Source organism: Oxyura jamaicensis, chromosome 12 (assembly GCF_011077185.1).
Source record: "Oxyura jamaicensis isolate SHBP4307 breed ruddy duck chromosome 12, BPBGC_Ojam_1.0, whole genome shotgun sequence".
Lineage (NCBI taxonomy): Eukaryota > Metazoa > Chordata > Aves > Anseriformes > Anatidae > Oxyura > Oxyura jamaicensis.
In genome coordinates, this window is record NC_048904.1 from 7,009,760 (window position 1) to 7,023,872 (window position 14,113).

Consider the following 14,113-nt stretch of genomic DNA (forward strand, 5'->3'; position numbering starts at 1 on the left):
CTGGCTTTTAGAGAGGCACACACACAAAGTTGTTTTCCAGGACTGTGGAGTGGCTGGGACATTGGACATGAATCCAGGCCACTCTTCGGCAGGAGTGAGCTAATCTGGCTCGGAGGTGAGGGAAGGAGACAATCCTTCCGTTTGCCTTGTCTCACTTCTGAGATGCCAGCTAAAGTCTTTTATGTGTGTAGGTGAATCACTTTGGTCAAATGCAATTACTGTGGGGGGGGGGAGAAACAACCCCAAACCAAGCACATAGTAAGGCATAAACAGTTGAATCCTCAGTTAATCAGCTGAATACATTGAAGAAAAATGTTTGGGCTTGAATGAAGCATCGAATTCCATTTGGGTGGGATGGCGTTTGGTAATGACACACTGCATTATTTTGTTTTGGAAACAAACCGAGGTGGTTTACTCCTTTCTTAACATCGAAGCTAATCTGTAATTTGCGATTTGAAAGTGCAGCTTGGGGGAACTGATTGCATTTCCCAGTGCCTGCTCCTCGTGCTACATGCAAGCCCGTTCAGGCTTTTTGTGTTTGTAGTGGAAGGGCTGGTGGGGAGGACTGCCTTCTGGAGGTGAGAGAGCTGACTGATTTCACCAAACTGAATGTGAGCAGAGGCACCTCTGTCAGTGCCCTCAGCCCCGAGGGATGTTGGGTGCCACCTCTGTTACAGATGTGGGTGCTGGGCTAAGAGACACTAGGAGCAATGGTTTGAAAGCAGGAACCCAGTGAAGCAGTGATGCTAGCCTTGTGCTGCATGGATGGTCTGACTTGCAGAAAGAAGTCAAACCTCTTTTTGTGATCTTTAGATAGCATTAAAACTTGATGTACCTCAGCTCCAAGATGCCCACCCTGTTTTGGAAATCACTGTGATACCAAGTCCTCTTTCATGCAGTTTTGAAGTAGATTCTCCAGGAATGCTTTTGCTGTTGGTAGTAGTTTGATCTGTTTTATAGCTCTGCACCATCTCAATACCAGTTTATCCTGAAGCAGGTATTTTTCTCGATGCAGCCCCTTAAGTCCTCATCATGCTTGTCCCTGTACAATCGTGGTGCTGAGCTGGAGGCTGTCGCTTTTTGGGCAGCGTAGTGGAAGCACTGCCTTTCCAGGGACACAGAGGTGCGTGGAGGCAGGTGAGAGCTGACCCAGTTCTGCTGTGGCTGGAGCTGGAGGCTCAGCCAGGAACCAACACCCTCCCTGCTTCCTCGCAGAGCCCAGCACTTGCGGTGGTGATGCTGCCGTAGTTTCTGCTTACAGCACGGGAACAACCAATGCAGTAAATTAAACTAGTGTAAAAGTTAACATGCTCATATTTAGCACGGATGCTTTGCTGTTATCACTATTGAAAGTGACATCCATCACAACGACGTGTACTCAAGAGGTGTGTGGGGGGAGCCTGGCATAGTTGTGTCCAATAACCTCAATTACAGAGCTCTTCTAATGCCTCTTTACAACAGTTTTGCAGTTCTGTATTATCTCTTCATGTGTTTCTCTCCTATCTGTACACTTCTCAGGATTGCCTCTTCCCTTCCACTTCCCATAATCAGCATTTATTACCCCCACACGTCCCATAAAACAAGGCTACAGGTGACACAGACACTGATGCTGACCCAGATCCAGGCTCGCACCCAGCTTTTGACTTTCCTTACCTTACCTTAAGCAATAATGTGCTCGTTAGAGTGTTGAGGAGGCTTTGTTGAAAGGTTCAGCTTCTCCTACTGCTTGGTGCTAAAAATAAAGTCTCATTAGCTGGAACTTTGCTTGATCAGCAGCAGAGCTCTTGGGAGGAGAGGTACTGGGATGAGCTCAAGTTGTAAATAAATTAGAGAAAACTCCATCCTACCTCCCTGTCAGCTCCAGGTCTACCCAGAACCTGCAAGCCAACACACCGGCAGTGCTTTGCAGCTCTATGCAAAGGCAGCTTCTCCACCCTTGAAGGCGATGGCAACCGTGTACCTGGTGATGGCTCTGCTCTTGTAGTTTGGGCGTTAAGTTGAATGTTCTCACATTGAGAAGGGGAAACCACTTGCTTTCTCAGGAGTCAGCTCATTTTGTGTTCTGCTGCAAAAATTTGGCTTTTTTGGCTGGTGCTGGGAAGGGGGCAGTCGGTTTCTGCAGCTCCATCGTGCAGGAGCCAGAGCATGCCTCTCCTCTGCCGGGAGACTCTTCTGCGTGGCAAAGGATATCTCATCATCTCCCATCCAAAAGGGAAATGCAGCTCATAGAATAATTACCTCTACCAATCTGCCCCTATTTCTTAAAGTTAACACTCATAATTAACCACAAAGCCTTTTTTTTTTTTTTTCCTTCATCCTCATGGTTCTCGCAGTTGCACTGTGCTGAGCGACCCAGGCACACTTGAAATGAAGCTCTGCCTGTTTCTGTCCACCTTGAACTGAGTTTCACAAAGGCAAGGTCTGGCTCCCCCAAGCAGGGGAAGGCCTGGGAGGGAGCTGGGGGCAGGCTCTGTGCCTCTCTCTGCTCGTCCTCAGGGCCCCTGTGCTGGGGGAGCCCTTGGCGAGCTGCAGAGCACCATTTGTGGTTCCTTCAGGGAATTTTCTTAATTTAAATGTGTTGGGTCTCCTCACTTTGTTTTTAGGTAGCTGGGATGTGCTTCAGTTACTGAGGAAAATGTTGAATGTCGTGTTATTCATGGACTGATTGTCTCAGTACTGCCCTGAAGCATAATGTATAGCACTGATAGGAAAACCTGTTGTGTGGCTATATCCAACAGCATAAAGGGTGCAAAGGCAATTCCGAAGGCATCTTGGTGGCTGTGGGTCTCAACATCCTCCAGAGGCTGTTGCTGACCAAACTGAGCTAGGGCTTCCCAAGGAAATGAGTCCAGTTGTGGGGCTGCAGTTTGTCTTGGTATCGCTACGTGACTGACCGTGCAGGGCAGAGCCAAGGGCTCGTGACGGCCCTCCCGGGGCCGGGAAGGCTGCAGATGCTTCTGTCAAACTGCAGCTCTGAAGAGCAGAAAGCTCCCTCTTCCTCCTCGCCGGGAGGCCAGGAAGCCAGCCAAGGAAGAGAAGTTGGTGATCACAGACAAGGAGCAGCACAGGTGAGGGGTTGGGAAGCCAAAGGGCTGGACTAGAGAGGGTCTGCCTTGGCCTCCATGCCAGGGGGCCCCTGGTCTGGCTCGGACCACGGTGGCTACAAGGCCCCTTGCTGCATGTCTGGGTGAGGGAGGATCTCAGTGCAGAGGAGGGAAACATGTGCGCTGGGTGACTGCTGGGCTTCCCATGCAGCCCGCTGGGCTGTATGACAGCAGCAGGGGCTGTGCCATGCTTGCTCATGTAATGTCAGTAAATTTCCCCTCATCTTTCCTTGCCTCAGATATTTTTCTGAGTATGGCAAGCCAACGTATGCATCCAGCCTGAAACTAATGAGTCCCTGCTTCCTCCCAGGCATGCCACGTGGCTATTAAATGCAGATGGTACGAGTGTTTTGGGGAGCAAGGAGGTGATGTGCTATTCTGGAAGGTCCAGAAGGCAGCAGAGTGCCTGGCTTGCCCTGAAGGTTCCCTGAGGGACTGAGGTCAGACATCTCATGCTTCTGTCACCTTGCAAACTCAGTGCTGCTTTTTCAGAACGGAAAGGAACTGAAGTGACCTAACCCAGCTGCAGTACTGACTCACTCAAAATCCATATACACTGCTTTGCTGATGGCTGTGGGGAATTTGCATTTTTAGGCCTTGAAAGGACCCAGGCAATGACAGATAAATCAGACAGATTTTTGATATCCCCTCTCCAGGATCTGCCGTGTGGGCTTCTGAGTCCAGGCAGGAAGAGTAGTTACTGTGCAGCCAGATGGTTTCGTTTCTTCAGGAAGATTAATTACCATCAACCGGCCTGACCCTGGCATCCGAGAAACAAGTACTTATGGCAACAGATGAGCCATTGGTTGTCCCCTCCTGAGCCTGCTGAAGGAATTCAGTGGTCTTTTCCTCAGACCCTTAGTGCCTAGATTTGATGTGCTGGCATATGTTAATTGTCTTAGTTCTTGAGCTGTCAGTTGAAGCTTGTATAACAGGCATGTAGGTGTATGAGGGGCAGATTGACCGAAGTGTGAATGTATTTGCAGGATCTCCTTCCTCAGTAAGGAACAGCTTTGCTGATGACTTCAAGAGGCCCCTCTTCCTGCCATGGAGGAAAGGCATCTGAGCCTGACAAGGGTCACCTGGTAGGATGGGACTGCAGCAGGGATGTGGCTACAACAGATAAGTGCATGAGCTTGTCTCCTGCAAGCCTCCGCAGCTCTGCAGAAACTCCCTGAACAGCCACCAGTAGTAAGTTAGTCTTCACAGTATGAAATTTGGGGGTCAGACATGGTACAGCTCCCTGCCACATACCTTGTTAGGCTTCACTGAATGAGAAATGGCATCTGGAAGGGCAGTAAACTTGGCTGTACTAAACTGATGGCACTTAAGATGACAAATTGATTTAAGACCATTCTTTCAAGCCACAGCTTGATTTGGAGTTGTCATCATGAATTAGGTGCTCCTGCAAAACTAGAGATTTGATGGGAATTGCTGTATTGGGAAGAAAGACTAAATAATGCTCCTAAAGCTTCAGAAGCAAAAGGTTAAGAGATGCCACAGCTTCCCTTGTGCTTGTTCTGAGATCTGTGCCCAGCGCTGGAGCACATGGACCTGTCTGTTCAGTTCCTCACTCATGGGCAGAGGGTTTAGCTCCTTCCCTTTGTGCAAGTCTTCTCTTGTTTCCTGTGCCCATTTGTGACCTTCTTGGGAGGGTTGGAAGCCCCGGGGTTTTCCCTTGAGGGACAATTGCTCATCCTTGAATAAGATGTTTACTCTTGCCTGTAATTGCATAGGGCTTGAGCAGTGCCAAACCCTAACTGTGCTTCCTTCCCATCTCATTGCTTTCATGTAGAGACATGGGTGTGTGAATTGCTCGGGGAGGTTCAAGTTGTGGCATGATAAGCCTCATCTCTGGGCACTTTCCCAATCTGTGTTGTCAGGAGCAGGTTCTGCTCCTTGTTGTCCGTTTATGGCAATCCCCAGAGTACGTTGGGGTCTCCTGGCTTTTGTCCACTGCACTATCCAGCCCTGGGTCACAATATTTTGAGGAGCCATAAACTGGTTTTAAAACTGGAGGACAGGCATCCTTGATTCCACTTTGAAAAACTGGGGGTGTGGAGCAATGGAAGGGAAAGGACTGTGGGTCTGTTCCAGTATTTATTTTGCTTATTGGAAAACAAAAATATTTACCAGGCTGCTTTCAGAAACCAGCAATCCATAAGCTTGGTTTTCATTAAAACAGCATTCATTGTTTTTCCCCTGAGGATTTAGTGACATTTTTCAAAATTTTCTATGTACAATAATTGCATTTTTTATCAAATTTAGTTCTGACTTTGTGACCACAATAAAGTTTAGGAAACGATTATTTATTATGGGTTAAAAAAATATTCTATGGTTCTGGCTGCTTGGCCTGATTACTGGACCATACTGTGATTTTTCTCCCAGTTGCAAACCAACGTTGTAAATGCTGCTTTCAGACTCTGTGGGTTGTTCCCAAAATGCCTGGGAGAGCTACTGTTGCTAGCATCCATTGCTCAGCTCTTCTGCTAGGATTCTGCCAGAGAAACCTATGGACAGATGCCATGGGGAGAGAGAGGAGGTGATATTGGAACCCCCTTCTCCTTCAGGGTCTGTCGCTTGTCTCTGTCTTCCCCAGGATCCAGAAAGGGATGTGTTTATGGTGCTTTAATTTTACCTTGGCCAGAGCTTGGTGTTGGTCAGGAGTTAGAGAGTAAGCTTTCCTACAACCCTTCCTGTTTTGTGATCTCTACTCTTGTGACATTTCAGAACCAAAAGAGAAGGTGTCTTGGTGAGGATGCTAAAAAGTCCTCCTGCTAAGCAAGTTCCAAAGGCTGTTTAGCATTTTTTCAAGAACAGGGCGAGAGAAGAGGATTTCCCCTTGACAAATGATTCTTGGAAAATCTGTACTATCTTTGGAGACAGGAAGGTGACCTTTGGAGGCACCAGAAAAGGTCTGATGTTTGCTGTGGCTGGTCTCCAGCTCACTGCAAGCATGTGAACAGAGGGTCAAGGAAGTACCTAGAGGTCAGGTATCCGAAGGGATGTGCCTTGAGCACAGGCCCATCAAAGCCATCAACGCTATTGCATCAAGATAGGTGTATGTGCATGTTGAGGGGAAGTACCTCTCCCGTGGAGGGGGCTGCTTGGCTTTTAGGCACAGCTTGCTGCTGACGTGGGGAAGGTATGGCTGTCCTCTGGGAGCTGAACCATGGCTGTCAGGTCCCTGGGCAGCCTTCGTTCAAGTAATGCTGATGCTAGGCCATGATTTACCTGCACTAAATCCACTTACTGGTCAGCTGAGCCCTGCAGCATGGCCTTGTCTTTTGCCAGAGAAGCCCTCAGGTTTACTCTAAGACTAGAGAGGTTAGGTTAAGAAAATAACCCCTGTGTGGTTTTCTTTTCTTCGTCCTTTCCCAAGAGGGCTGATGCCTTTCCATTCTCCTAGCACACATGTTGGCATTTCATTCCTCTACAGAGGTCAACTGATTGCAGCCCTGCCTTAGCAGAGAACATGGATTAATCGCTTCTTCAGTGAGACTAGAGGGTTTTTGAAGATCGTGCCATACTTCAGCCACAGTTATAGATTACAAGGCAGAAGTGATCAAGTGAAATCTAGGATGTGTCATACAGAAGGGAACTGTGAGCTGCTCTTAGTCCTAGCAGAGGCGCAAATGACTGTGTGGGATGGAAGAACGTGGAGGGAAGAGCCTAAGTGTATTTCTGTTTCCCATTTGTCTCTGTAAAGAATGTTTTAAGGCATGAAATGATTTTTTTTTTTTTTTTTAAATCCAGCTTCCTTGTCAGTTTACGGCCTGAACTTTCATAATTAAATATGTAAATGGGTGAAACTAAATGTGTAAATAATGCATGCAGCTAGTATAATTGCTTGCAAATATTGTGTACAACAGCAAGGGAAAAGTTGGGTTTGCTCTGTATTTGTTGCATTTCACTAAGCTTAGCAACTGGAAGCAGCTTGAGTCAGCTTTGCTTCATCTCTCACACCCTTAACCGAAAGCTGCATTGTTTAGGTTCCTAGTGGAACTGGTTGGGAATCTTTTGATGAGATGATTATTTGTTAGTAAATGCCGTGTTACGTAGATGATGACTTTTAAGGGAGAAATTTAAATTTCAGTTAAAATTTTGGTGGCCAATACAGAATTCTAGTGCTACTCTGGTGTCCAGGGACACCTGCTCTAGTACAGCTGGGATCAGGCATGCAAGCTAAGGTATGAAAGCTCCTGTCTTCGGATCCAGCCCCACAGGTCTTCAAACCTCTTTCTCTCTCAGCAATGGACTGTTGGCTCTTCTTCGATAGACATCTGAGACTGGGTATACTCTTGAGTAGTGGGAGTCCTTATCTTTTTTCCTTCGTTTTTGAAAAGGCTTTGAGTTTATGCTATGTCAAACAGTTAAACAATCAGTCCTGGAAATATATTGCAAAAGGGCAAATATTTTTCTCTGGATGACTTTCAATTCACAACCCAGAAAGAGGGAATCCTTCCAAGAGGTTAAGCAGGAAAAATGGCATCTGCCCTGGGATTGTGAAAGTTTCTGCCTTGGAGGGGCTCTTTGAGACTCCTCTCAAGACCTGCCCACTGTTGCTATGTGGAGTGGGCCAAAATGCTTCTTGCCATCATTGTGTAGCTGCTTGAGGGAGCCAGGCCTGGACAACTGCATGAGACTGCAGATCTGATCCAGTGACTGGCAGTTGGTGTCCCAAATCCCGGCACAGTTTGAAGCACCAAAGAAAACTGGGTTTGGGACAGGTAGAGCATGGTTCTGCCAGGAAGTTTGCTAACCTGTGCACAACTAGAAACAGTAGGTTGCCTCAGTTTCTGTGTCTACATTTGGTCAAGGCTTCTGCTTGACAGGAGTGAGCCTGGCTGATCTCAACAGTGAAATTGTGTCAGTTCTATTTGTAGGAGGTAAGAGCTGTACCATTCTATTTATTTATTTTGTTGAGAAATAAGTCTTTCACCTCCAAAACAGACAAGATTTTTTTTTTTTTTTTTTTTTCCCCCCTCCTGTTCTTACATTAACACCCACAAACCAGAAAGGCCAAGTCTCCTGCTGTTCCTGTCCCCAGTGCGATTTGTAGGGGCTGACTTTGCTTGCCCATGTCTCCAGCTTCACTTAGAGCTGTGTTCACCTAGGGCTGTGTTTGCAGAGCTCTTCATGTCTGACTAGTGGAGCTCTGCAATTTCAATTTATGTGCAGATGGGTTGAAGTTCAGGCATAAAACCTGCGAGGGTTGATTTTGTTTTGCTTTTCCCTCTTAAGGGACACTAGGACTCTAGGCTGCCAGAATTGATTGGACTGGCTTGTATATCTTTTCTCCTGAAGCTGGCTGACCGTTTTAAACCATCTTTAAATCAAACATTTGTGGCTAAGATTTACCGAGAGCTTTTTACAAATTAAATGCAAAATCTCATCCTCTCTATGTGGAAGGCAAAGTCTTGAGTCTGGCTGCCTGTGCATTGACAGAAATGTGGGGCTTTCAGGTGTGTATTTCCAGACACATGCTGCTGAGCCCTGCAGTGGTGACAGACGCTTCCAAATGGCCCTGCTCAGGAAGGAGAGGCGTATCTTAGTGTTGGAAGACTGATCCCGTGAGCCCCATAGATTTATGAGAGTGAGGGACCTGAAGTGGGTAAACGGGACAGGTGCCTATAAATATAATGAGCTAGTCTTGCGTACAGAACAGCTACAATCTAGCTTTATAAATAACAGCAGCCCTTTAGGTTTCCTAGGAGGTCTGGCACTCTTACAAATGAATGTGCTGCTAGTTGTCTGAGACCAGACATCAGAAAGCCGTCCATGAGTGCTGTTGGCCCACTGTCTTTTTTCCCTGCCTCTGTTCCCTTTCTCTCTCTTTTTTTTTTTTTTTTTTTCCTTTGCTGCCTTTTTGTTACTGAAACACAAACCCTCTGTGCCCTGCAATCTCTCTGTTGCTTGCTGAAGATGAGTGATTCATCGGGTCCAACCTGATAAAATTGTGCAAGCCAGGCACCAAAGTTAATCAGACCAAAAGGAAAGAGTTGAGGGAAGGGAAAAACAAAAACAAAGAGCCCCAGAGCTAGTTCTAATTTTCGAACCTCCCCTGGGAATTTAAAAATGCATGTATAATGTTCTCAGCCTGGGTTCTCCGTCCTCCTCCCGCCTTCATTGGGAAATCTGAGAGCAACCCAGGCGATGGGTTTTAAAGTGCAACTTCCGATGTTGCAACGCCGAAGAGCATGATTCAACAGGCCTCCGAGTGCCCTGCCACGGCTCATTCATGGCGCCTGGTTTGTTAATAGCACTGGGGAGCAGGCGGCTGCGGTTGCAACCTGCTAATCACTTCCACTCGGATTTGTTGTGTCACACCAGCAAGGATTGAGGTGAGGGGGCCGGGGAGCTGCTGACATGAATCATGCGGTGCTCTGCTGTGTAATTAGGAAGGAGCTCTGCGGTTCTCGCTGCACTGGTGAGATTTCTCAGGCCTGAAACATTAATAAAGGCTTCCACCCACTTAAAGAGTGAATTAGCTAGCATCATCCTTGCTGATCCTGAAGGAGGCAGAGCACTTGCTGGAGGCCTGGCTGTCTGGGATCAGGAAAGACCGGGGCACGGCCAGACCCGGCAAGGCTGGTGGCCAAGTCGCTGCCGTAGCCGGGAGGACAGATCCTGCAGGAGGGAGAGTGGTGAAAGGGAGCAGAGAGCCTGGGGCTGCTCTTGTGAAGGCCGTTGCTCCTTGCTGCGTGCAAGCTTGCGATAGCCCTGCTTGCGTCCACCCTGTGACTAAACGGGGATGGAGTTGCACAAGCACTTGTAATGGGGTGTGCCTCTCCCCTGCCGGCACGCTGCGATGCGCCGCAGCTTCCCAGGGTGCTTTCTGCTTCCACGTCTACCACTGCAGAATGTCTTTTCATCTCAGCTGGTTGCAGTGGTTTAGGTGGCAGAGGGCTGCTGTGCAGGGCCTGCTGGCTTCAAGCCTGGCATGGCCACAGGCCTGTGGGTCCACGTGTGCTGTTGGGGACGAGCGAGGGGTGAGCACGGTCACCTTGCATGCCGGTTCATTCATCCTCAGTGCTTTGGCTCCAGGAATTACACTGAGCTCTTAGTGAGCATGAGGAAATGTGTTAAACCCTGAAACCTTCACACCACCGATGGCCTTCTTCCAGAATGAAGAGACTAATTAGTGAGTGAGAATGCTTCAAGGGATTTCCTCAAATTATCTTGTGGTTCTTTCTAGCCTCCGAGTCCACATTACAATGGAAAGGCATTTCCTTTACGCTCTCTCATTTTAGATTAATTTTAGTTTAGTTGAGTTTTCTTGTATTTGGTATTTAACAATATTATATAAAAACAACATCTCCACGTGATTTTAATTTAGAATTATATTACTATGATACTGTCAGGAGAAAACCACATACCAGACCCTCAGCTGCTGTGAATCAGCAACAGTCCACTGATCTGAGCAGGGCAGCTCTGATTTCTTCTAGCCAAGGATCTGGCCCACCCTTGTTTAAAAGGAAAGCCTATTTCCTCACCCTGGCTGCTGAAACATTGCATATCGAGGTGGGATGTGTCTAAACCACCTCCTTTTACTTTTCACCACTTGTTTCCTTGTGTTTGTGCTTTACACTGCTCTCGTTCTTTGTGGGGCAATGGAACTTTCCTGTGGGAGATCATTTCACTCCAAGCTCATGAGCCTTGGCACAGCTGAGTTCTGGGAGGATGGGCTGAGTGTTGCACTGAATATGAAAAATGAGATTATCTGCTGCAAAGTCAGACTTCCGGCTGTGATGTTTTAGTGCTTGCATGTAATTTCATGCTATACGAAGCAGGGGGAGGAATGTCTCCTACTGTTTTCATTCTTCATATGATGCTTCCAGAAGCCCAGAGTTGGTCTGTGATTGCACTCTTCAAGTCTGAGAGCACCTGAAGAGCTGGGTACCTCTTGAGACAAACAAGCGGATTTCAGGCTAGCTCCTGTGCAATTTCTCTGAAAAAATACCTTCCATGGACTAGATGAGAGTCATTTTATTTTTGTGAAAAAGCATCTGCTTTCCACGGCACAGTTGTATTTTTCTGTTGGCGCTGTCAGGCTGCTTTGTTTGAACACCACAGCTGACAGCTTCATTATCCACTGCATCCCTTCCTTAGGATGGGAAACACGATGGCGTGTGGAAGAGGGAGCCCAGCTCTCATTTCTGATCCAAATGGTTCCAGGAGCTCTTTGGCCCGGCTCAGGTCTGGGGACCCCAGCTGTGCCTCCCAAGGGTCCGTGTGTTTGGCAGAAATCCTGTTCAGGTTACTGGCTTCTGCTGAGGTGGCACGGCAATGTTTGGACCTCAGCCACCTTCCCACGGCAAGAGGAAGAAACCCCCTTTTTAACAGGTAACAGAGGAAAAACAGTATTATAGGCTGGGTGTAGCAGCCACCCTTCATTTACTGCAGTTGCAAGAAATTATTAACACTCCTTTGTGGAAGCAGGGAGCTGGAACAATGGTGGCCTCCACCCCAAGCACACGTCACTGCCCAAAACAAAGGCGCAGCCCCTGCGTGCATAGGTGTGGGCAGGTTTCCTTGGCTATCGGCTTGGGAGAGCCTGGCAGGAAAGGCAGGGAGGCAACAGGGGAGAGCCCCGGGCAGAGCAGCAGTCAGTGCTTTGTGAGCCGACTGATGGAGAAAAGGGAGCGGAAACAGGAGCAAATAAACTGTGTCCAGCGCTGGGAGAGATTTTGTGCCCGCTTCCTACACGAACAGTGTTTCTGCTAAGAAATAGCTGGCACCGCTGCGAGACGGAATCCACGCGGAGTCAACACAAGGCTCTGGTTATCCACTTGTCTGCAAGAAAGTCACTAAAGAAAATGAAACAAGTTGGAAAACAGAAGGCATTGGCAGGAGAACAGCCTGTTACTGGAATATATTTGTTGGATAGCAGTAAATGGAGGAGCCTGCTTTGCCTGGCCCTGTGCAAATCCCACTAAGAGTTTACAAAGCAAGAAGTGATGACTGACACAGAGCAGAGGGGCAGCAGGGGGAGAGTGAAGTGCTTTAAATCTCTCGTTTTCATTTGACTCTGATCCAGGATGACACAGTCCACCCTAGATTAAAAATAGCTGCAGAGTGGAGGAGCGCTCTTCTTTTTTTAAGCAAACTCGAGGATCTCTTTTGGGAACATCACAGGTTTGATTCAGCCTCCCTACGTAGCTTTTACGCCAGTCTGTAACTGGAGTTACACCTTCATGGGCTGAAGTAATACTGGGATGACTCGCAGCTGTGACAGAGACCTCTGTCAGCCTTCCCCTTCTTGACGTGACACTGTGAGGAAGACTTGGCAGCACTCTTGCTTTTACCCAGAAATGCTTTTTATCCAGGACAGTAGGGCCAGGTGGATCAATACTGGTTTGGGAGCCAAGGGTCGTGACCTCAATCTCCCAGTATACGTTTTTGGGATGACTGTTGGGGTTGGGATGACAGGGGGCTGTTCTTCACTATGGCTTTCCATCACTTCCTTCAATTGCCTTTGTGTCAATAGAAACACCTACCCACTGTCCTTTTTAGTCTGGTTTGTGGAAAAAATACGTCCTGTGCCATTGCTGCCTACCTGCAGACCAGGCAAAGTGGAAGAGAACTCAAAGATACCAGCTTCCAGCTTTTTTTTTTTTCTTTTTTTTTTTTTTTTCATTTATTTAAATAAGCATTAGATGGAAAATGAGATAATGAGATTTGATTCTCCTTCACACCAAGTTGCAGCCAAAGTGCAGGTCTTTGTTAGAAAATCCCACCCAGAAGAGACTAAGTCCTGGGTGGCCAGCGTGGGGACACTGCTGTCAGGGTACAGAGCTGCTTTGATCCCGTGGCAGCCTTGTACAGACGTCCCTGTGATACCCAGTTACTGCGCAGGAGGGCTGGACAGGTTTTCTGACTCCCTTATCTCCCATCTGCTCGGAATGGGTCTGTAATGCTCTCCCTCGCTCTGCGCCCTGTAGGTGTGATCTCTTGCAGTGTGATCAGCGCTGGCTGCCGTGAGCTGCTGTAACCACAGGATGAACAAACCTTCGGCTCTTTGTGCTGGGAGATCTGCCTGGTTCAGCAGGGAAAGTTGGCTTGGCCGCTTCCTCTGGAAGGCAGCTAATGACTCCTTTCCTAATTGGCAGAGAACTGATAAAAACTCAGGCTGGCACCGGGGTCTGAAAGCCGTGCTGCTCAGCCTCCTCACTGAGACAGGAGGGACAGAAAATCTGGGGGGAAAACTGGAAAACAAGGCAGCAAGGGCAGGAATCCCCACTTTACAGGCTTGCAAATGAGGAAGGAGAGATTTACCCCCAAATTTTGCCTTTGTTCAACTGGAAATATCTTCAAACAAAATCAACTAAAAATCAAGTTAGGTTGAAAAAATGTTGGGGGATTCTAACCCATGGACATTTAATTACCAGAATTATTTGGTCGTTTGAATAGCTCTGTACATTTTTCTGTGAATTTACTGTTTTCTGTAAAGCCAAACAAGTTGCCTAGCTCTCTTGTGGGCAGATGGGACTGGTGGCGCGGCAGCTAAGGGCGAGAGGTGCCTGGCAGAAGCAGGAGGCTGTGAGCAGACGGGAGTCCCTTGGCCACTTCTCTCCAAGCACCATGAACGGCATCACTGTCGTCTGGAGGATTTTTGAGGCTGCTGCAGACCAGACCAAAAGGCCTTTTCTAGGAACTCAAACCCAAATAACAAAACAAATCCATGTTTTTCTTGGTCTGCTCCATTACCTTGCCTCCCAGTGCTACCTGTCCCCCACCTTTCAGGGTGGCTGTGTTTTTTCCCAGTGTGTGAGCAGGGAGAGGTTGACAATTCCTTGTAAGGGGCCTCACCTGCTGCTGCTTTGCATTGCAGGAAGCCTGACTCACGCAGATCCTGCTGCTTATCTCAGGTGGGAGGCAGAGAAGGTCTTCAGCAGGGAGCTAGGAGTGACCGCTTCTGCGTAGTAATGGGGCTCTTCAGGGGACAGCAGGGCACGTCCTGATGTGCAAAGCCCTCCTATCAGAGGTGAGATCCTCTTGTGCATTCG

General features: G+C 47.9%; 1 long non-coding RNA gene across 1 annotated transcript in view; it reads left to right on the forward strand.

The window, feature by feature from the left end:
* LOC118173155 overlaps nucleotides 1-14,113 on the forward strand; it is a 50,757-nt gene that overhangs the window by 21,151 nt on the left and 15,493 nt on the right. The window contains exon 5 of the long non-coding RNA XR_004754060.1: nucleotides 13,939-14,091. This is a non-coding gene — a long non-coding RNA (uncharacterized LOC118173155). The remainder of the gene's footprint in view (nucleotides 1-13,938; nucleotides 14,092-14,113) is intronic.